Here is a 24,389-nt window from a genome sequence, read left to right on the forward strand (position 1 = left end):
AGGCTCTGCTCTATGAGTGAAACAAGCAGTTAAATTCAACTGTTACGTGCATGTGTTGCGTAGTTGTGTGTGCATAATGTATTCAGTAAGAGAGCCAGATCTGCAGGCTTACTGCGTGAACACAGAGGAGGAAAATACTGTGCACATACATACATACATACATACATACATACATACATACATACATACATACATACATACATACATACATACATACATACATACATACATACATACATACATACATACATACATACAAGCAGTTGGACATTGGTTGTGAACAAAAAAACATGCAGTAATCCTGGTTTCTATACTTCCTCCCCATGGCCAGCCGGGGCGCCTGATGGAGGGGAAAGGAACTGGTTGAATAAGGTCTTCTTTCCGGGGAAACTCCTCCTGTCAGGTGAAAAGAAGCGGCTTGGACTCCTCATACATAGAAGGAAGCATGAGGTCAGTCCGTTGCTCTCCCCAGGCTGCCAGAGGGAGTGTAGCGCCCAAGATTACATGATTAGATAATTGACACTGGGTGAAAAAATGGGTTACAAAATCATGGGATAAAATAAAATAAAACAAGGTTGTGAACCTTTCACCACTGTCTCGGACCGCACCTCGCACGCCCAGCCTACATTGTGGCTCGCTCACCTAAATGTTTCACCCATGGTCCATATAGAACTGGACCTCACTCTCACTGTGGACCATGCAGCCCCATGCAGGGAATAGATCACTGTGGATCTCCTCTGGTCTGGAGGATACAAGCCTTCGCCTCCTCACTCAACCTTTCAACCATGTTTACATTAGATAACTTGGAGTTGGATGGCAGTCACCCATCAGGGCTTTAAGCCCACCAACTCCACAATGCATTACCATTACTGAGCTTTTACATGCAGATGAGAGGGGAGAAAGTGGGAAGAGAGAGAGGTACGGCCCAGGTCTACACTTCCACCATTTCTCTGTTATGCTACAGTATGTTGGTGTTTTCTTGAAGATTAGCTTGTTTCAGTGTATATGACTCTATACTAGAATTCATATGCTTAGCAAGCAACCAAAATTGGCTCATATACAGAAGGAAATTGCAACAGCACCCGGCTCAGCTGTCTTTCCTGAGCGCCTGTTGAGGATGCAGGCAATAGATACCGATGTACCCGAGCCATATACCAGCAGATTTCTGAACACTTTCCATCTGGCTAACCATCAGACTGTTGAACAATCTCTGAGACGGCCAGTCGCCACACACAGGCTGCCACACAGGATTATTTTTGAGCGGTGCACACCGCTCCAATAACTGACCTTGTGTCTCTATGTACAGTATGTCTCTATGTATGTATGTATGTATGTATGTCTGTTTAGAGTAGCAACAGCTGCAATACTGCTGGGTGACATAAAGTGGCACTGTGGAGCAGCCTAAAGGGCTACAGTACTAGCCTTGCATAGCGATACTAATATCACTTCATGGATATTAGTCTCGTCCCTCTCAGTGTTCGATTTTTCCCACCCCTTATTTGCATACTGGGCCCTGGTTGGTTATAGCATTGTTCCAGACGAATCTGGTTGGCTTGTCACCACTTCGGCCGTGAAGTCCTCCCACAATTGAGAGGGGTCAGACTTAATCTGCCTGGGGCAATATGCATTGCTAAAGCAGATGAAGGCTGCGTGCGCACGCACGCACGCACGCACGCACGCACGCACGCACGCACGCACGCACGCACGCACACACAGCCTGCACCACTCAGTTCTTGATTGTGATTTTTCCTGTGTTTATTTGTTTGTTTGTTTGTTTGTTTGTTTGTTTGTTTTTCCATGCACTGTATCTGTTATTATATCTGCTGGTAATGACCTGCCTCATCCCACTGCTATTTTTAAGCAACCTTATGAATAAATCATGCACCTTATTTAAAACGGCTCATATTGATATCTGACCTGTTTTTTGTTTGTCTTTGTCTTTCTCTATCCCTTTCTACAGTATCTTTATTGAATCAACAATGATGAAGCTGTATGAATTCACCAAAAAAAATCACCTGCAATTGTGACAGCAAAGATGACTTTAATTCAGGCAGCAGTTTATTCATAGGGATATTATGAAATAGCAATGTGACATACACTCCCTTTGAACGCACACAACACAATAACTAAATCCACCTGTACCACAACTGGATTTACATCACGTAATTAATGTCAACAGCATATTAACTAATTCACATTTGCTTCAATCTCAACAGGATTACGGCACACAGTGTCGAAGATTGACCCAAGTCAAACATGCAAAGTTAATAACGACGACTTCACACAGAGGCTCGGGCTTATAGGCCCCCCCCCCTGAGCTCTTGGGGCCCCTTGCCTTGGGCCTGATAGGCATGGTGTGGTAATCCACCCCTGACTCCTGGACTTAGTAGAAGGGGTTTCGTATAAGTCCTAGAGATAGTAGCAGTAAAACGTAAGAGTCGTAAGCCAAGTTGAGCCCCTAGTTATCTCTGCGCGGCCCCATGCTGTAAAGCATGCCAGCATGCATGCTATCCTGTTGGTCCACGCGGCGAGGGTGTGACCGTGCGAGAGCTTATATTTACATCGTGGTCCTTTTTTCAACGCAAATGTGTGTGTAAACTGAGTGACCTCTGCTCGGGGAGGATGTGCCGTGTCTGTCTGTCTGTCTGTCTGTCTGTCCCTTGACTCCTTCAAAACCGCTCTCAAAGGGCACCTACGGATGGCTGCAATTCGAAACTGGCCCCCGTAAAATCTGAATCCCCCCCCGCCCCCCCCCTTTTTTCCCCTCACTGTATATATTTCTTTTCCCTTTTTACCTCCTTTTTGATGAATTCCTGTTCTGTCTATAGAAGTGTCTATTTGTACGTCTCTAAATGTTTTGATGATTTGAACAAGGTGGACCCTGTTGGAAACAAGTGTAATGCTTAATTGGGTCGTCCACTCACAGTTAACAGCCTTTGTATTGAGTTTGTGCTTGAAATGTACTGTAATTCTGCAAACTGTTAATAAATTCTTCAATCAATCAATCAAAAAGTCTGTCTGTCTGTCTGTCTGTCTGTCTGTCTGTCTGTCTGTCTGTCTGTCTGTCTGTCTGTCTGTCTGTCTGTCTGTCTGTCTCTTTGTGTGTGTGTTCATGTTCGTGTGCGTGTGTGTGTGTTTATTTTACCTTATAGTGTTGAAATGATTGTGTTCTACATTTAGTTCCTATGTACTTAGTACTTATTCATGGTTGTTGTTATATTTTTGTATGTTACTGTGATTCTCTTGTGTACAAGCTAAACTAATTGCCCCTACTGGGGCTGGGGTTTGAATTGAATGATTTCATACAGTAGCTAGGCTAGCAGAAATGGGTCGGCCTTGTACCTCATTTGTATCATCATCATCATCATCATCATCATGATGATGACTCCAGTGGACTCGGTGGGGAATTAGTCCCGAGTCTCAGTCAAAGACAGAGTCAAATCCAAGTCATATTAAGTGTGAGACCGAGACGAAACCGAGTAAATGAAAATGTGGACTCGAGACCGGACTCGAGACGAGTCAAGGACTTGAGTACTACAACAGTACTTGTAACTGAGTATTTCTACATTGCAGTAATGCAGTATTGGTACTTTTACTCAAGTAAAACATTTGAGCACCACCGTTTTCTCCTCGAATGCATAATGTAACACACCACAGCAGCAGAGCTGTCTGCCGGGGGTGAGAGGAGGTCTAAGATGTAATTTATTAGCTCTTATTGTGGCTGCAGTACCCTCTGAAGGCAGCTTTGACCTTCAGCCTGCTGCTGGTGATTGACAGCCAACACAAAGACCTGGCCCTGCTAATTAGATGGGGGGGGATCCCAGAGGGTCCAAGTGTGTGTGTGTGTGTGTGTGTGCGTGCGTGCGTGCGTGCGTGCGTGCGTGCGTGCGTGCGTGCGTGCGTGCGTGCGTGTGTGCGTGCGTGCGTGCGTGCGTGCGTGCGTGCGTGCGTGCGTGCGTGCGTACAGTACGTGCGTGCATGTGCATGCGTGTGCATGCGTGTGTTCATCTGGGATCATAAGTAAACTATGAACCTATCATCAGTCTAACAGTAGAATATCTGTACATTGAAACTATAAACACTATAGGATGCCAGGTCAATGACTTATCTCTCTAGATAACATGCAATCGAAAGTAAATGATTAGCCTTTGCATAAGCCTGCAAGGTCGTCGAGGGGGCAAGTGTGCTACGGGCAAAGGTGGAGTCTGAAGAGGTTGAGTCTTCAGACTACGGCGGAAGATTGGGAGTGAGTCTGCAGTTCTAATTGCAATCGGGAGTTCATTCCATAGTTAGGGAGCCAATTATGTCAATGAACAAAGGCCTGAGTAGCCTATGTCTATGGCATGTAGACAAACCAGCATGGACTGATGCTTACCAGCAAGAGATATTGCAAAAAAAGCTGGTATGTGGAACAACTTGCTTAAAACATTAATGTTTCGCTTCAGAGCCACAGAGCTATACAAGCAATAAAAAGGGGAATAATGCTCAAAGAAATTATGCTTTGACAGAAGGTTTGCCTCTGGGAAAACCTTAATGAGTAAGAATAAAAAAGTCTGCACACCAATTTCAGTAATGTTTCGGGCACAAAGCCCTTCCTCAGACCTAAGTAAAGAATTATTGGGAGCTGAAATTGGTGTGCGGACCTTTTTATTCTTATTCTATGATTGTCTTTGATCCGGCACCCAGCCTACATAGGTACTGGATGTGCGTGTCTTTCGGCTGTTTGTTCAGCCTTTTTTGCTACTTAAAACCTTAATGTATGCCATGCTGGTGTAAACTCTCTGGCATACAGCTTTGTCAGTTCACTTATAGATAGACTATGTGACAACCAGGTATAGTCTGGTGACCACCGGAGAGACGGGTGACAGCCGGAATGTAGACGGCACCTGGGTGAGCAGTATGGGTTAGCGCCCCAGCCTGTGTCCTCCGTGAGGAGGAAGCCCAACAAACCTTGGTGAGGCCTTTAGGAGAGCCATTATAATCCACCACTCCTGAATGCAGTGGTGGATTATACTGGGAGTCTGAGTCTGGTGCAACGCACAGGTCCTGGGCCTGGTGAGAGCAGGAGTGGACATGGTGAGTCGTAGGAGTGGCCCGGTCAGGAGTCAACCCACAGAGCCTAGTCCTTCCACGCGCCAGATTTTGGTTCTCCCAGTACCGGCAAGAGTAGTTCCGGAGCAACGGATTGTGTGGCCTTGCTCATTCCTTGATGGACTGATCAGGGGTATCTACTGGGACGTAATTCGGGATTTGATCAACCCCGGCTGGGTCGCCTGAGTGAGGGGTATGATGTTGGAAGACCCGAAACCCCGTTGACCTCAGGAAACATCACTGAAGATACGTCCCAGGTGCATCCATGCGATATATATATTTTTTTAAGTTATAGCGGAACTGTCTCATTAGGTATTTTGTGTTGAAAGATAGTCAAATATCTTTTCTTTCTTTCTTTCTTTCTTTCTTTCTTTCTTTCTTTCTTTCTTTCTTTCTTTCTTTCTTTCTATCTATCTTTCTCTACCCCTGGGCGGCGGTGGCCCAGGGGTAGAGTGGCTGGATGGCAACTGCAAGGTCGCCTGTTCGAACCCGGGCTCCCCCAGAGTTAGTGTCGAAGTGTCATTGAGCAAGACACCGAACCCCAAATTGCTCCTGATGTGCTGGCTAGTGCCTTGCATGGTTTCCGCCGCCATCGGTGTATGAATGTGTGTGTGAATGGGTGAATTGATGCACAATCTATGTAAAGTGCCTTGGATAAAGGCGCTATATTAATGCACCATTTACCATTTTTTACCATTTTTCTTTCTTTCTTTCTTTCTTTCTTTCTTTCTTTTACCTGAGTATGAGGGGATAGGTTCTGTTTAGATTGGTTATACAAGTATCTCTAGCAGAATATTAAGGCACAAAGCTAACTCCAGAGGTAGGCTAATATTCCCTCGAACAGGTCATGGAGCAAATCTGGTGGATAACGAAAACATGAAAATTATGTTAAGACTCACTGGCTTTTCACACCGACAGGTCTGAGTGAGTAGTGGGACTTTGTAAAGCTGCTTGTATGTGAAGATAATGGTCCTGCTTTGTTCTTGCTTAGAAGGATCCAGTTATTACTTTTTTCCGGAGCTCTCTAAAAACAAAACCTGCAGACATAACCAGACAAGCTTTCCAAAGAGCCACCACCTGAATGGACAGGTACATTGTCAGTTACTCCACTAACTACTGTGCCTTTGATTTTCATTCCAAACACAGACATCAAGATCCCTTCCTCTTTCCAACTATATTTTAACGGTGGCCCGAGCACTGCCAGTCATAATCATCCATCTTTACATCTAAGCACAGGCACAGCTAAATAAATTGACTCCAGTGTAGCACGAAACTGTGGTGGAACATTCTGTCCACATACACTGCAGTAATTGTATGCTTTTTTTCCTGCATGTTCCAAGATGATTGCAAGGCTTGCAATAATCTTGGAAGCCTAAAAATCATGAAAATAGCGGAGATTTATTTGGATAAAAGTGAAATTTCTTTCAAATGTGTTCCATCATGAAATAACAGCCCTGATTCGTAGTATATGAAGAGCTGAAATGTTTCTCCTGAATGTCTGTCAGGCTTGTGTCTGTAACAATGATGGGAAAATACAGTAAGGGTCAGGGGTGGACTGGCCGCAGGACGTACCGGTCACATTACCGGTAGTTTCTGCACGCTGGTTGTGGTGGGCTGGTCAGGGCCAAATTTGCGTGAAAATGACCGGGCCGGATTTTTGTCCCAGTCCAGCCCTGGTAAGGGTTTACCATCCTGCTTGTCCATTACGTATTCAACAGGTTCAACCAATGGTCTTACCAATAGACCAATTATTTGTTTACAAACATTGAGACTAGACACACAGGTGACAGTTTCACGTAATCAATTCCCAACAGATCCTCAAACCTGTTGTTTTGGGAAGTGCTGGTTTCAGTCCATTCAACCTCCTCTTGTGTGTTGACTAGTGAGGCGCACCCTAGCGAGACCTATATACTTCACCCAAACTGCCGTTGTGAGCTTAGAGGTCTGCTATTTTCGGCCATTCTCTGCACGCACGGAACCTTCACAGAATGGTGCAAAAATTAGGCTTGATGCGCTGCAGCTGCACGAGCATGAGCAGGCTCTGGTACCGTGATCTTAGACCTCCCTCAGGTCTAATGACAGCGACTGTAGGTGTGGTTTTGATACCCTCAAGAAGGCATTTTTTTGTTGAAACTGTAATCTTAAAATAAATTATTGCATCGTGACTACGAGCTGTCCTCCTTTCTTTTTTGTTGTGGTTTTGAGGACAACAGCTTTGAAGGATTGTATATTTCAAGGGCGAGAGATCACAATAACATAAATCTGGGAGAAAAACAGCATCTGAAAGTTCGATGCGATGCATTTTTACTACATACTGGTTGATGTCGATTGTATCACCCTAAATACAGTAGAATTGAAATAATAGTTATTTACAAAGCATCTCCCATGCACTTCTCTCATTAGAAGGAAAGTCATCATTATGTATTATGCAGATTCCTTTGGTTTGGGAAATCTCTCTAGGTCGTCCTCAGACGAGCCTTCCATCGTCTCCTCCAGTCATCCTGGTTCTCCATACATCCGGCCAGCTCGTTGGTGCGTTGCGCTCCTGCATCTTTCTTGAGTAAATCCACATACTGTATGTTACTATGGGACGTCCTCGTGACCGGTGCCCATGTGTTGGTTCCCACAGCACCAGTTTGCTGGCTGGGAGCTCTTGGTGTCTTTGGCAGTGTCCTGCGAGTCTCATTCTCCTGGCTGCTATTTTGTCGCTCACCCTAAATTTTCCGGCATACAGATTCTTGTTGTTGGTAACATGTGTACTCTTGCTGATGTTGAGCACTACACGTAACATTCTGGTGTAGCACCCGTCTAGAGCCTTCTGCAGAGTTGGCTTCAGGGTCCAGCATTCACTGCCATATAGGAGAACAGATTCTACCGTCGCGTAGAAGAAACTGAGTTTTATTTGTCGGGGAGGTTGGAGTTCCATACACTGGCCATGCCATTCAGGGCCCTCCATGCAAGTGCCTTCCTCACTTTTAGATCTTGCTCTGTTGAGTTGACCCATGAGCCCAAGTACTTGAAATCAATTATTGACCTTTGCTCTTACAGTACATGCCTATATGCACCATGGACAGTATAAGGGTCAGAGAGCAGAAGACAGCGTGTACGTGTAGTGCACAACAACAGAGCAGTGCCTCCTGTTGTTGTGAGAGGTGGATGTTCCGTTTGGATGTTATAGGTGATCACCTCAGTTTTCTTGGCATTCAGCCGAAGGCCAACTGTAGCTGTACAGGTTCAAGTAAGTCCACGCATCATACAGATGTCTGATATTGGTTTTATTTGTCATGCGACTTTCAACTCCTCCAGTCACCAAGACACCGTGAAAACTATAATAAAGAAACAATTACATTTTCTTCAGTTTTGAGTCCATACACATTGTAAACAGTGATTAGAGAGTCCACACATGTGCATTAAAATAATCAAACAAAGTCCATATTTCTACATTACAGCAACATTAGGCAATACACAACAAACACATTACACTCAAAAGAACACAATAAAGAATATGTACCGTGTGTGCCTTTGAACCATGTGCAGATTACTGAATATTTGTCTCTCTCTGACGTTCCCAAAAATACAACTTCTCTCCAGGAACTCAGTTCAACCTCTGACCCTTACTGACAGGTGACGTCATGTGAGTGACGCGACACTCTAATCATGTGACTCCCTTTGCATAGGGTGCATTTTTACTTTGTGATATATTCTTTTAACATATTTATTGCCATTTTTAATTCTATTTATTATAATGAAATCAACCTTTTTATCCAAGTATGATCATAAATGTTGCACAACCAAAACCATATTTAATATAATTTAAGTTTACACCTGAAACCACTGTCTCTCGTTCTGGGACAGTTACACCAACCTTGGCACACTCAGACTCCACTCTGCTCAAGAGCTCCTGTGCTTGCTCCATGTGGTTGCAGAGCAGGCTGATGTCATCCGCGTAGTCTAGGTCTGTCAGGACTACTGCAGGGTGTCTTCTTGACCTCCTTGGCATAAGAGTGAGGCCAAGATCCTGCACTCGTCCACTGATGGCCTTCCTGAGCGCGTAGTTCAGGACGATGACAAAGAGGAAGGGGGCTAGGGTGTCTCCTTGCATTACCCCAGCTAGGATGTCAAACTCCTCACTGTCGCCATCTGGGGTCACCACCTTGGCCATTGTTCCTGCGTACATGGTCTCTATTGCCTGGAGCAAGTTGGGAGGGACACCGTAGGCCTTCAGGATCTTCATCATGGTGCCTCTGTGTATTGAGTCAAAAGCTTTTTTGAAATCAATAAAACACAGTACGGCCGTCAGGTTGTTCTTCTTCACCTCCCCGATTAATCTCCTCAGGGCCAGGATCTGGGCTAGTGTGGTTCTCTCCTCTCGAAAGCCGTTTTGGTTTTCCCTCAGGTGAGGGTCGATGGCATGCCGAATTCGGTTTAGTATCCGGTTGTAGACCTTTGCAGCGATACAGGTCAGGCTGATGCCTCGGTAGTTGTCTGGCTTCGAGAGGTCTCCAGATTTAGGCACCGTGATGATGTTGGAGAGAGACCACATGTCAGGCAGCTTGTTGCCTAGCAGGGCAAGGTTGCAGAACTCAAGGATGATGTTGTCGAGACCACAGTTCTTTACGACCTCTGGAGGTATAAAATGTATTTCCTCGCCAAAATCTCCTGTTCATTTTGTGCCACTTGAAAGATGGAGCCTGGACTACAGCAGTCCGTGGTAACATGGGTCATAAAATCAATGTGCCCTGACCAGCGGGACACTTGCCATAAGTCGGTTGTTCCCCAGCCAACTTATATCGCATCACTGGACTCAAAGACAGCTAGCAGTGTTTCTCTCTTGTCTATATGTCTCTGAAGAAAGTGCACCAGGGTACTGACCATCCTCTCTCGAAGCAAGACTACAATATCTCTCTACAAAAGGAGTAAACTACTGTCACCAGAAATACCCACATTGGCATTGAGCCTGCTAATGTCTTTGACCCATACAAACATTTCCCTGTCTACCTCAAAGGCCCAGGCCTAGCCCTGGTCCAGACTGGAAAGCCTCTGTGCACACGGGTAAATTCCACTGATGTGCGAGCGGTCCAACTTTTTACCGAAAATAAACAAAACTACTCCGATAATCACCAAAACAAAGCCTGTTTTGTGTTGGTGAAAGTCTATTCTCCAGGCTGGGAAGCGTCTCAGGTCCCCAGCTTCTCTCTAAAATGTACTATTTTTGTCATGAAATAAAATGCATCCAACTGCATTGGCGCAAGCACAACCCGGAAATGTAGTAGTAGAAGAAGTTACTCTGTCCCGTACAATACTTTACTAAAATGGCACAAAGTGCATTTTAGAGAGAAGCTGGGGACATGAGACGCTTCCCAGCCTGCATGGAGAATAGACTTCCACCAACACAAAACAGGCTTTGTTTCGATGATTAGGGGAGTAGTTTTGTTTATTTTCGGTAAAAAGTTGGACCGTTCGCACAGCAGTGGAATTTACCCGTGTGTGCAGAGGCTTTCTTCTGCTCTCTGACCCTTACACTGTCCATGGTGCATATAGGCATGTACTGTAAGAGCAAAGGTCAATAATTGATTTATACATGTGGTCCCGCGGATAGTCCATATCTTCAAAATATTCATAATACTTATAGGCTTCGACTGCTAAGGAGATTTTGTGAGGAGACATTTCTGAAGCTCAACACCTAGAGGCTTCTTTGCAGGAACAGTCATTTGCAATCCTATGGTTCTTTACTTGTTGAAGCTTGCCTTAGGTGTGAACCAAAACACACAGTGAAGACCGCAGACATAAGGTCTGCCCTATCTCCTATGATGCCATATGTTGATTTGAAGAAACACACCCTGTATATTCATGTGTGACTGTATGTTTTCTAACTGCATAAAAGTGGATCCAATGTAAGCATTTCACTAGCCTTAGCTGGCTGGCCACCACGGTGGTCAGGTCAGTTTGCTGTGCTCCCAAGGCCACGGCGAAGCTCTGATCTGTTTTTCTTCATCTGATGCTTTGATGACATGGTTTTCCACTACTTTGCCTGGTAGTTTTAGAGAACTCCATTCTTCTCTAGTTTGTTCAGTCTGTATAGATAATACACAACACACATAGACTATAGAACTTAAGGATGAGATTGCATTTGAAAGGTTAAGTAAGTTGTCTCAAGCCATTCATGCACACTTTTTTTTGCCTACAAGATTCAGCTAAATGTTAGTACAGTACATGTCTTGGAGAATTCTAGTAAATGATGCCGTTTGTTATGTGACACTGTTGATATGATTGCTTCCTGGACATTGATATCAGTGTTGGAAAGTAACTAAGTACATTTACTTAAGTACTGTATATCCATTACTTTTACCTTTACTCCACTACATCTCGGAGGCAAATATTGTACTTTTACTCCACTACTACAATACTATGTATTTGAAAACTTTAGTTACAAGTACTTTTGTTATTACATAACATATTTAACACGCCCATATAGATTTCGGCAATTTGAAAATAGATCTACAAGCTCACAATGCGTCTCATCCCACAGGCTCTCCACAGGAGGAGAGAAAGGGGGGGGGGGGGGGGGCATGTTGAATGCTGAGCTGGATTCTATAAACCGTTTTCTCACATAGGAGTTCAACAGGGGAAAGAGGGCAGTGTGTAGTGTTGTGGCTAGGGCGTTGCCTGTGGATCTGTTTTGCCAGTAAATGGGGTAGGGTGCAACTATTTTATAAATGGTTGTAGAATGGGTAAAAGACTTCTGGCCTTAAATGTCTAACAAGACAAGACAAGGAAGGCTGTGTAGGTTATAGCCTATCAATAGAATAGAATACAATACAATAGAATAGAATAGAAGTGTAGTTTAACACAATATCCCTGAAACAACTCGCTACTAGTCTCAAAGTGATACCTTTCAAGATTTGACCAAAAGTGCATTGCAAGTCCAGCAAATAGGAAAGCGGCCAAGTGTAAAATGGTTGCGACAGAGAGACAGCTGCATTGAAGACAGTAGGTTAGTGTTACAGTAGAATAGGAGGATCGGTACTTGGAAAAGGTCAAACACATCAATAACCAGAGGGCAAAGAGAGGGAGAGGGGGATATTATTCCCTGGCCATTCGAGGTGGCAAAGAGCTCAAATTGATGAAATGGATTAGAATTGGGGTCCTCCTCTCCTCCCCCCAGACTCACTCTAATTAAGCCATCTTCCTGCTAACAAGATTTCCAGAGATCAGGTATGTTTGGACAACTAGCCTCCTGAACGAAACACCATGCATCTCTCTGATAGATAATCGTTACGTCGTGACATACTGATCAAAGGCAGAAGAAAAATGTAAAATTAGCCAATCGCAGTATACACGCACGCACGCACGCACGCATGCACCAATCTACTTGATGTGAAACCAAGTAGATTTCCCTTCTTGGCACAACACTGGCAAACAACCTGTCAACGGGATGAATCAGCTGTACAGTATGAACCAAACTTAAATGTATAATGGAAAACTAAAAGACCAAGACATTTGTTGCATTGTTTTTTACTTTAACTGGTTCAGTAAGTAAGTCACGTTCACAGGCTTGCAACACAGTCATAACAGTCTTTGTTTACCTTCATAAAAGCAGCAGTTTTCATAAGCTTAACTGTTATGGTTGTTTCACTACTATAAAGAATGCAGCATTCAAAAACAAGGATTACATGAATGTTTTATGAGGTAGAAAATGAATTAGGCCTACACATGTTTATTGTGCCTGAAGGACACTGTGAACATACATATGTGAATCTAAACAAAGGCATATTTCTAACAAAGAAATCCTTTTGAATACCACGAGTTACCCAGTGTAAACACCACAATTATAGAATGCCATAATAACAACACTTAACATGCATTCTAAGGGAGAAGCATGACATGACGTGAATACATGACATGAATCATGAGGAGGACTTTTCATGTTAGCCACGTTTCACAAGGCCTTTTCACGTTATGACAGGCATCCAGCAGACATGTGATTGTAACACAATCTTGAGCAGGCCTCCAAATGTGTTGGTCTTTATCTCAACGAGACAAAAACTGAATACGTCAATATGTGCAAATCCAACAATAACCACGTTATGAAAACACTTAACAACACTCCTTTGAAACAGGTTGATGACTACAAGTATTTGGGTTCATATATACTGTATCTTCTTCCCAAAGGGACTTTCAAACTAGGAAGGGTAGGCTATATGGCCTGGTCAGCCTGCAATGACATGCATAAGATCTGGTCATCCCAGCTTAGTAAGAGGTGCAAAGTAAAAATATTTAGGACGGCCGTCGAGCCGATTCTACTCTATGGCTCCGAGACATGGGCACTTTCAAAGAAATTAGAGAAACGGCTGGATGGCACTTGCACCTGCCTTCTAATGAGAATGTAAAATCTCTCTTGGAAGAAATTACTTGAACATAAGTACAGTGTTTTTAATCCATGTGTGCAATGGCATTACAGCCAATATATAGAAATATTTTTTTACATTTGAGAATGGCACTCCACTTATCTGTTCTTTTCAAAACGTATTGATTTAGTACAGAGTACTCCGAGTAGCAGACAGTGTCAGTCTGATGCTCACCATAGCTCATTGTTTTGTTTGTGATCTTTATTTGTGTCTCGATACTAAGAGCAGAGATTTTGTATAGCAAGGGAAAGTTAGTGAAATGTGTGGCAAATCTGCAAAAAAAATGCTTACCACTAGCTTTCTTCACAGATGTGTTCATAAAGGTGTGTACTGTCCCTTGGAAAACTTTGTACCCGGAGGGCCTAGGCTATAAGCAGGACATTTTAAAATAGGCCAATATGAGCTTGTGACATGTGTAAATCTGCACTCTGGTCTGTATGGCTCTGATCACATCAACACTCATTATGCAAAACTAGGGGTTCAAAAAGACTCCTTCTCAATAAAACCGGTAAAAACTGAAGATGTGCTAAAAAAAACTAAGCACCCTGCAGCCAAACAAGGCCACCGGACATGACAATATCCCAACTAGATTCCTCAGAGACGCAGCTGTCTCCATAGCCCCGATAATAGCCCACATTATCCATCAGTCAATGCCACGTTCCACAGGCACTAAAGATGGCGAGAGTAATTCCACTTTTCAAAAAAGAAAGCAAACTAGATACGGGCAACTACCGCCCTGTTTCCATTCTATGTTCCACCTCAAAAATCATAGAGAGACTAATTTACGAGCAAATTAGCAATTACTTAAGTGAACGCAAGCTGCTGTTCGAATTTCAATCTGGTTTCAGAACATCACACTCCACTGACACATGCCTACTGTATTTGAATGACTACATCAAACACAAGGTAGACTCAGGCAAATACTGCGGCATGGTCATGCTGGACCTTCAAAAGGCATTTGTTACCGTAAATCATTCATCCTGCTGGAAAAACTGAGGGCGACTGGTTTTGATTACATCTTTAGAGTGGATGAGGTCCTACCTTGAGGAAAGAGAACAAATGGTTGACATAAACAGAACCATGTCCTCCTCCCTCCCAGTGAGTTGTGGGGTCCCTCAAGGAAGCATACTAGGACCGTTACTGTTTCTACTATACATTAACGACATGAGTGCAGCCTGTAATTGCAAATTGTTCCTGTTTGCCGACGAACATTTGTGCACATTTTGGGCACATTTGGGAAAGTGGCTAATTCTTGCCTTATATAGGATGTTATTAATTAACAATTAATAACATCCTTATTAATAATATAATAATTAATAATTAATTGAACTGCGTCAAGAGCTTTGGACCAGTTGTCCACAGTGTCCGCTCTGGCGCCATTCATCTTGGCAGTAGAATGCTCCAGTAAATCAGAAAAGCAATTAAGCCAATTTCTCTTAACAGTTAACAGTCTGTTCAAACCAGTTTTTGATAATTGTTTTCTTAGCAGCAGTTGAGCTAATAATATCGTTTGTCCTGAAAGGTTAATGTGATGTTTGGGTTATAACCAATGAGAAAGAGGGCTGGGCAGCTGGGAAGAGCTTTACCAACATCCTTAATCCAATTCCAAAAACTTTTGATAGAGGGGCAATGCCAAAACATATGTAAGTAGTCTCCTTTAACAGAAGAACAGATGGTACATAAGTCTGAATTGACTAATTTACATTTAAATCTACGCTCAGGCATAAAGTAAAATGTATGTGTAAACTTATAATGAATAATCTGGTGAGCTGCATTTTTAGATGGGGAGAAAATAATATTCCAAACAGAAGGCCAATCCCAAACAAAATGCAATGCCTGGAAAATCCTTTCCCAACTGTTTGTGACTAAAAGTGGTTTGGTTACAGAAATAAGTTAATCATATATTGAGGCTACTAATTTGCTTTTGGTTGTGACTAATTGTACCAAAGGGTGTTGGGGTAAAGCTGCATCCCAGGGTACACCATATGTTCTCTGCTGTGCGGAGCTTGAGATAGAAAAACCACGAGGAGCCTGGAAGAGAAGAATCATCTTTCAGGTCTTGAAAATACCGGAGACATTGATTGTTAAAGATATCGCCTAGAACATGAACACTCTTGTTTTGACCACTGTGGGAAGGAGAACGGTAAATATCCTGAAAGGAGAGCGTTATTGTGCCAGATAGGAGACAGCGAATGAAACTTACAATCAATAGACAACCGTTTCAGTATGCAGCGCCAGATGGACAGTGTGTTGGCAATAATTGGTCCCATATGCGATTCTACAACATTTTATAAAGCATTTTCTAATACTCGCCAAGAAGCATCCGATGTGGAGTCCAACCAGGTATTGACTTATTTGGAAGGCCCAAAAATAGATTTTAAAGTTAGGTAGGGAAAGACCACCAGCGGTTTTAGGGCGAGAGAGGGTGGAGAAGCCATGGTTTTGTGAATGGACTGGAAGGTGGCTTAAATCAACAGATGTCGTATATAGTGGCATAAGTATCGATTTGGACCAATTCATTTTATAACCAGAAAAGACGCTAAACTTATCAAAAAGATTAAAAACTTGAGTAACAGAATTAGCTACTACATCTGACAGAAATAATAGTATGTCGTCAGCGTATAGGGAAATACGGTGAGAGGTTCCTTTAATTGATATAGCCGAGATCAATAGATTTTCCCTAATTGCTTGAGCTAACGGTTCAAGTGAGAGAGCAAACAGAACCGGAGAGAGTGGACAACCTTGTCTTGTGCCTCTATGTAACACAAACTCTGAAGCACCTGGGTGCCCAGTATGGACTCGTGCAGTTGGAGAAACATAAATCGTGCAAACCATTTTTATGAATTGAGATCCAAAACCATTTTTTTGCATATTAAACTGCCCATAAATAACTCCATTCAACACGGTCAAACGTCTTTTCCGCGTCTAATGATAGAATTGCCCATGGACTCTCATCTGATGCAGCATTTATTACATGTAATAAACGACGAATATTGTCAGAGGCTAACCGCGTCTTCACAAAACCAGTCTGATCTGAGTGAATCAGAGAAGTGATGCAGGTATCCAACCTCCTAGCGAGTACTTGCAAATAGTTTAAAGTCGGAGTTTAAAATTGATAGGGGGTGGTAACTAGCAACCTCTATTGGGTCCTGGTCCTTTTTTAAAAGGAGAGAGATAAGAGCTGTTTTTTAATCTCTATGGAAAGACCCGCACTCAAGTGAATAGTTGATAGAGTCAAGCAGAATAGGGCTTAGTAAATGCCATAACCAGGGCTGCACACAACTTTTTTTGGTCTAGTACTCAGAGGAGCACCTGGAGAAGTGACTTGGTACTCCAAAATGCGGTGGATAAAAGGAGGGATGCATGAATAACTTATAGAAAAACTATATTTATTGGATAGGTGGGGACTGGTGAGTCAATGGAGGGTATTGCAACTCTAGATTCATACCATTATAAAAATAAATCTAGAGTTGGAAATTGCAGCTAGGTCCATGTGTGGTCCAGCCCTAAATGCATATTCTAATAAAAATAACTTAATACTTCCTAAGGATAATATGAGCATCAAAGCAATATTTAGGTACTTTAAAAATATATATATATATATTTAAATAGCCGATCTACTAGCTCACAACGTGTTGCGGAGGCGACACGTTGTGAGCTTGCAGATCAGCTATTTGTTTAACATACACGTCGGTCGTACGGCGAAGCATACGTCAGGCTTCCCTTTTGTTTTTACCGAGGCAACGTACAGTCAGACTCAGACAGTTAGACACACATGGCTCCTCGGTGCAAAAATAAACGATAATAAGGGACAGTATGTCGGGACACGGTGTTGTCATGTTGATAAGCTTCATGTTGTGCAGGCAGCAGCAGCAGTGCCAGTCCGCAATGCTTTGCACTCTTCCCACTGTCGGAACTAAAACCTGTACCCGTAAAAAGTCAGTGGCTGGTGCCTATAAGCCAGACCGAATCACGACAGTGTGATTTGAGCCTGGCTTATTAGCCAGGCTACGGTGCCTAGGCTGTGAGAGACGGCATCGCACACGAGCAACTTGCTCCAGCACCCGGAAAACAAACATAAGCACGAATGGGAAGAGTGCAAAGCATCCAAAGCATCCCCTTTTACAACTTTTACTTTTTAGTTTGCTCCACATCTGAAACGGAGAAGCCGAACCATTTGTGTCAGGATTTCTCAGTAGTAAACTCCTGTCAACCGAACCGCCCTCCTCCCAGCAGCGAGCAGCGAGCAGCATGGAAATGGAAATGGATCCTCCCTCGTTTGAGTAAGGACGCGCTGTGATTGGCCACAATGGCCAGTGCACTTGTGCAAGACGTACTTTGATTGGCAGTCGGTGGGAAATGCTCTCGCTACAGATTTTACTAGTATTCTGGCCATAATAATCATTCTAGGCGGCCCCAGAAGCGCTTCCCGGCGCTTGATTGACAGCGCAGAATCAATTTTGACGACGCATGCGCACTGGCGTACCGCCTGTGTGCAGCCCTGGCCATAACTCAGAGAGCAGTTCAGGAGGGATTCCATCCAGACCAATCTATGTTTTACAATCGTTTATAAAGACATGAGTTCCATTGAAGGGGCAGAAGACCAAACTATTCAAGTGTTATAGAAGGACAGTTTCCTTGTGGGGGTCCACAGAACACCCAGACCCCCAGGAACGCACCCAGGGGGCCAACCCGGGTCCGGCGAGCCGCCCCACGCTTGAAACGGCCGAGAAATGACAGTTACCGCGTGGGAGGTCCCAGGAACATCCAGACCGACCCCCAGGAACAAGCCCAGGGGGACGGCCCGGTTCCTGCAAGCCGCCCGCGTCCGAAACGGTCGAAAAATGACAGAGTTACCATGTTGCAGCTTTCCGTGCTTAGACATACATGCATACATGCATACATGCATACATACATACATACATACATACATACATACATACATACATACATACACACATACATACATACATACATACATACATACATACATACATACATACATACATACATACATACTAGGGCATTAATGACTTGAGATTTTTCCAAGTCGACTTGTCAGACAGTAAAGTCGAAGTTGAGTCGATTTATCGTTTTGTATGAGGGGGGGGGGGGGGGGTGGAGGTGCGCGCGCTGAACAGGGGTGGGTGGAGGTGCGCGCAATACGGAGCCTGTCAAACAAAGCACTGCGCACACAGTGGCCTCTCCAATATGGCACAGTGTATGTATCATCTATATGGCAAAGCGCTGATTATCAAAACATAAAACTATAATAGTAAATACTAAACAGTGTGTGCGTCGCACACTGGTACACAGACCAGAAAAGAGAACACAACAGGAGAGGGGGCATCATTGGCACACAGCGCCAGCAGCAGCAGCGCAGCAGCACAGCGCAGCACAGCGGCCCGAGAAGTACACAATACAAAATATAACATTAACACTAGTGGCAGTCAGCCCGACCTTCAGAACACAATATAGAAGACATAGGTCTATATATTATCATCACAGCAGCCAGCAGAAGTTTGGCACATCATCAGAATACAATCTGCATTACCTTCCACGTGAACCTTCTCCTCCTCCTTCCCCTCCAACTCGATAACGTTCTCATGTTAGTTTGTTACTTATTTTCTGAGCCATGCAAATAAACAACAACCCGCACCGCACTGACCGGAGACGGAGAGGTTCATATGATGTGCCCCGCGCGTAAAGCTAAACCAGAAACAGGAGTCATTGCGTCAGCATGGATGTAGCCTCGGAAAGCCAGACGTTTTATTTCCAGCATGGAGGTGAGGGGGATATCGTTTGGGGATAAAGTTTGCGCGCTTCTATCTGTTACTTCTCTGACGCAGCGCAGTTCAAACTTCAAATTCAGCCAGTCAATAGTGGGACACCGCGCGCTGAGAGCCACATACACAGCTGCAGTTGGTTTTTAATTAAGGGCGCGTTCTGAACTTCTGAATGCAATGCAAACTAATAGACCAATAATTTGTTTACAAACATTGGGATTGGGCGCACGGGTGACTGTTTCATGTAATCAATTCCCAACAGTGTTGCGCACAGAGAACAGCTGATATACAAGCTCACATCGCATCGCAGATGCGACTGTTGTGAGCGTAGAGGTCTGCGTGCGCGACACCATCGCGGGACGAAGCATAAATTATACTTGATGGGCTGCAGGTGCGCGTGCAGCCGTGCACAAATAGGCTCTGCTGCCGTGTTCATGAGCGCACCTCCCGTTCTTATGACAGCGACTGGAGGTTCTGTTTTGAATTGCTATTATTGTTCAAACACAACAGAAACCAAGGATTGACTTCTGTCCGTGACAATAATCAATGCTACAGTTTGAATTCTGTACGCACGCACACAGAGCAAAAAATATGATATGGGGAAAACTTTTTTTTTTTTTTTTTCAACTTTCGACCTAATCTGAATCGACTTGTGTTAATGAAATCGATAAATCGATAAATCGATTTTTTAGTGAATGCCCTAATACATACATACATACATACATAGGGACACACAGCTGCGTAATGGAGCAGAGGCACCACTCAAACATAAAACGAGACATGTTTCATACTAAAACTATAAATCTGAACTAAAGACTAAATGTGTGTTATCCTAAAGACTAAATATACTGAACAAAATTAACAGGTTGACTGCGGACCATTTACGGCCGTATTTCAGGCTAGACTGCTTATGTTTAAAGTTACCTTTGAACAGCCACTGCACCGACCGCTGAGTTGCTTGTCATGAAAGTCCACTTTAAAACGGTGTAATCGCTTATTGTAGTGTTGAAAAGTATTCCAAAGTGCCGATCACAACAACAGAACGGAGCAGGAAGCGCTCCGCACCGTTCCACCCCCTCCAATGTAATGAATAGGGACTCAATTTCCCGTAACACTGTCCCTGATGTCATTGCTAGGGAGTCGGGACACATGCATCAGTAGGAACTGGGGATGGCAATGAAGGACCGGGAAGTCTGGTGTGGCATTGTGAAATCCATGATCTTGACCGTGGTCGAAAAACGGTGATGTTGATGATGTAACATGATGAACCCAGAACCAGAGAGGTTCTCTCCATTCAGAGACGGTTGAATTAGTCTATACCACACCTCCATTGAACTCACAACAAACTTCACACTGGATGGAATCATTCAAGTGTTGAAAGGGGAAAACAAACAAACAATAATCATTATCAAACTTATCGATTCTGTGATCAGCACCTCCATGTAGCCCCCATTTATCCACCACTGGTGAGAACACATTCATCAGCCCTGATTAGCAACTTCAATCATTGTCTTTTTTAATTACAACCAAGTCAACAGCTCCATTACTTCCCCTCCTATCTGTCTTTCATCTCTCCTCTCTCTGTCTCTGGAGACAGTACTGTTTAATAGAACAAAGCAGAGCAAAGCTTTATACTGCTCCTGCTCTCTCTCTCTCTCTCTCAGCAGTCAGCAAGCCGCCAAGCCAAAGAGACAATAACCCACCCAACTAAAAACAGAGGCCGTTCTGACAGCTTTTCTGACTGACAGCTATAGCCAACCTTACTGTGAGCCAAATATTAGGCTAAACGAGCCAAACAGCCTGCCTTGTCCACCAGTCAACTTGCTAACCAGCCAGCCAGCCAGTCAGTCAGTCAGTCAGTCAGTCAGTCAGTAAATCAGCAGATGACCTCTCAAATAATTAATTTAAAGGCATTTGGAGGCCTGCCCCTTGGTCTTTCAGTCATTTAAGTGACATTACCTTGAACATGTTCAGTCGCTGTATGAAGGGGATGATTGATCGGGGCAACATGTTAACAAATTACATTGTTGAATCAGGATTTTAAAGCAGTGTAAGGATGTTACAGTTTCCCATTAACAGTAACAATAGCTATTATATCCCTCATATCAGTATGAGGATCAGTAGTGTGGATGGGATGGGACCATTAACACGGAGAGCAGCACTGATGGTGGTGTTCATTGACTGTAGATTAGCTCCCAGAGGGAGGGGGGCCGTTTTGGAATTATGTTTTATAGGCTAAAGGCTCATACATAGTCTGGATTTTCGGTGGTTAGGTGACCACCGAACTACAACATGAGCAAACCACCGCCACCGCTCCAGCCGTTCTCTCTGATTTTACTCACCACCGCTCAACGTTATTTCAGCTCCGGTGGTCAGTTCACCACCGGAGCGGTGGTCACCTCACCACCGAAAAACCAGACTATGAATAGGCCTTAACTTAGACCCCGTTTAGACAGAGACGATCCGCAGTCAAACCGCATAACTTTTTTATCGTTTTACCCTTTCATCTACACTCTGCCGACCAGTGAATGAATCCGTTCGTAACCACAAGGTTGCCTGTTCGAACCCGGGCTCCCCCAGAGTTAGTGTCGAAGTGTCCTTGAGCAAGACACTGAACCCCAAATTGCTCCCGATGTGCTGGCTAGTGCCTTGCATGGTTTCTGCCGCCATGCGACACGCTGTGAGCTTGTTGAGCTACTATTTAAATGTAACATATTGTAATATGGTCTGGGCCAGCACTTAGGCCTATGTCTCATACATCCACAGCATTTATTTAGTCCAAAAGAGGTTTGTTAGAACTATTGCTTTTCAACTCACTGCTCCACTTTTGAAAAAGCTAAAATTACTTATATGCCTATACTGTTTTTCAGATCAAAACTTTTGCAATTTTATTTACAAGCTGAAAATACCCCCAACTCCATTGCCAAGCCTTTTAGTAATTACTTTCAACAAATTCTCAAATAGGCTACACAAATACAACACTAGACAGGCAGTCACAGGGCACAGGCTACACATATTCACCTACATGTTTTATTGTAGCCTAGCTATCTTGTAGCCTCTATAGGTAGCACATTGGGCTACTTGCCAGTATTTTATAATCTACGTTCATTAATGTAATATGTCTCCAATTATCTAAGTTATAAGATGACCCTTTTTTATATATAAGTGATATGATGCCATGATAAAAGGATGAGTGCATTTTGCCCTCCTTGATTCCATCATTGTACACTGAGGTTAGCAGATCAACTAAGTCGTTTGTGCAGGAGAGATAAAACTCATTAGGCAGGCCATCAGGACCTGGGGATTTACCCTTAATCAACTGGACCATTGCGTCCCTCACCTCTTGTCTGGTGATTTCCCCACCCGTAGAATTACGGCCAACCTCCCCAATATGAGTCGAATCAAGGAAGGCATGCAGCTTGGCTTCATTAATGTTGACTTTCTGGTAAATTTTTTCACACAGGTTTCTAACAGTTTCCCTTTTCGTTTTCTCATTCTCTATCATGACACCATTTTCATTTAAAATTGCACTGACATGTTTACTTTGGAGTTTCTTCTTATGTAAAAGTATAAGACACTGTGCATTGCTAGAAGCATCTGTGTCACCCATGCCTGCCTGTAGGCGGAGGCCCTGGGAGACATCATTTAATTTAGCCAATTCAGATTCCATTTCAGTTAATTTATCATTATCCTCAGGCTACTTGGCTCATCCAGGCACTTTCTCTTTTGTTTCATTATTTCGTTTTGATAATGTGCTAAATCAAATCATCATAGGAAACAAGACCAAATAATCAACTATACACTTAACAAGCCAAAAAAGAAGCCCAAAGTCACTTATAATAAGCAGACATGGCAACACTGGCATCATGTCTTCTTCTTTTTTGGGGGGGCTTTGTGCCAGCTAATGCTACAGCACCACCTATACAGACTGGTCATATATACTACATGCGCCTTCAGGGTGTGCGTGTCGTTTCGGCCGTTGTAGTCAGATAGATTAATTGATTCGATTAAGTGTATACGGTTAAACTTTTTGACACCGACTCCGTGATATCTTTTAAAACGCCTCTGTCTAAACGGGGTCTAAAATGGGGTTGGCAGAGGCCGATACCTCAAAGCAGGGTTTACTGGTTTGAATGGCCTGGAAGTAGCTGTGGGAAGGAAGTGTGGAGGTGGGAGGGTTAACCCATTTAGACCTGTTGAAAACCTATATAACTTTGAATCCGGGAGCTACATCTGTGTCTCATTAGTTGTTGCTACATGCAACATCATTTATGTTTTATTTTTATCATATTTTTTACTAAGAATTTTAACGTTTTCAAAAAACGTAGGTTACTTAGGTATTAGAAGGCGTTTTGAGATATTAGTGTTGCATCTCACAGGTATACAAGTCATACTATTCTTAACCTCTTAAAGCTTATATATTTTGTTGACTGGGGTCCGCCAGGGTTATTGGTCCCCTCTTTTTTCCCTCTACACCAAATCACTTTGCCAAGAATACAAGCTCACATTGTGTTATGTTGCAATGTGTTGTGAGCTTGTACAGTAGATCAGTTATTTCGGCGAATGTTCGTCCCCCAGAATTGGTTGCAGGGACAGTGGTTAAAGTCCTGCTGAATATGACACTTGGCAAAAAGTTTTAAATATGTACAAAAACCTTGAGGGGTAGTTGAGAGTAAAGTTTAAAAAAAATTGAGCTGTGTTTTTTGTTTCGCTTCCATTGAGTAGATGAATGATTCATTCATTATGCTGCCCGCATTCCGCCATCTCTAATTAGATTTTGGAAACAAAGTGGAGAAGTATGGCTAAAAGCATTGACAGAGGGTAAAACAAATTAGAAAATGACACCATGATACAAACCCCTTTGGCAGTGGGACAATTAATGAACTCTGTACAGACGGGGTAACACAGCCAGAATGTCTGGCCAGGCTGTTTGAGAGAAATAAAGCACAGTCATTTTTAACACTGAGCGCAATTGTTGCGATTTACCACAGTCACAATAAGAACAAAAATACAACTGGCTTGTTGTTTATACCCAGAGATGTGAAAACAGGAAAATAGAAAATGTAAGAAATATAACAGCAGTCTAAGTCTGTGACAAACATAC

Source organism: Electrona antarctica (genome assembly GCF_951216825.1).
Source record: "Electrona antarctica genome assembly, chromosome: 3".
In the NCBI taxonomy this organism is placed as follows: Eukaryota; Metazoa; Chordata; class Actinopteri; order Myctophiformes; family Myctophidae; genus Electrona; species Electrona antarctica.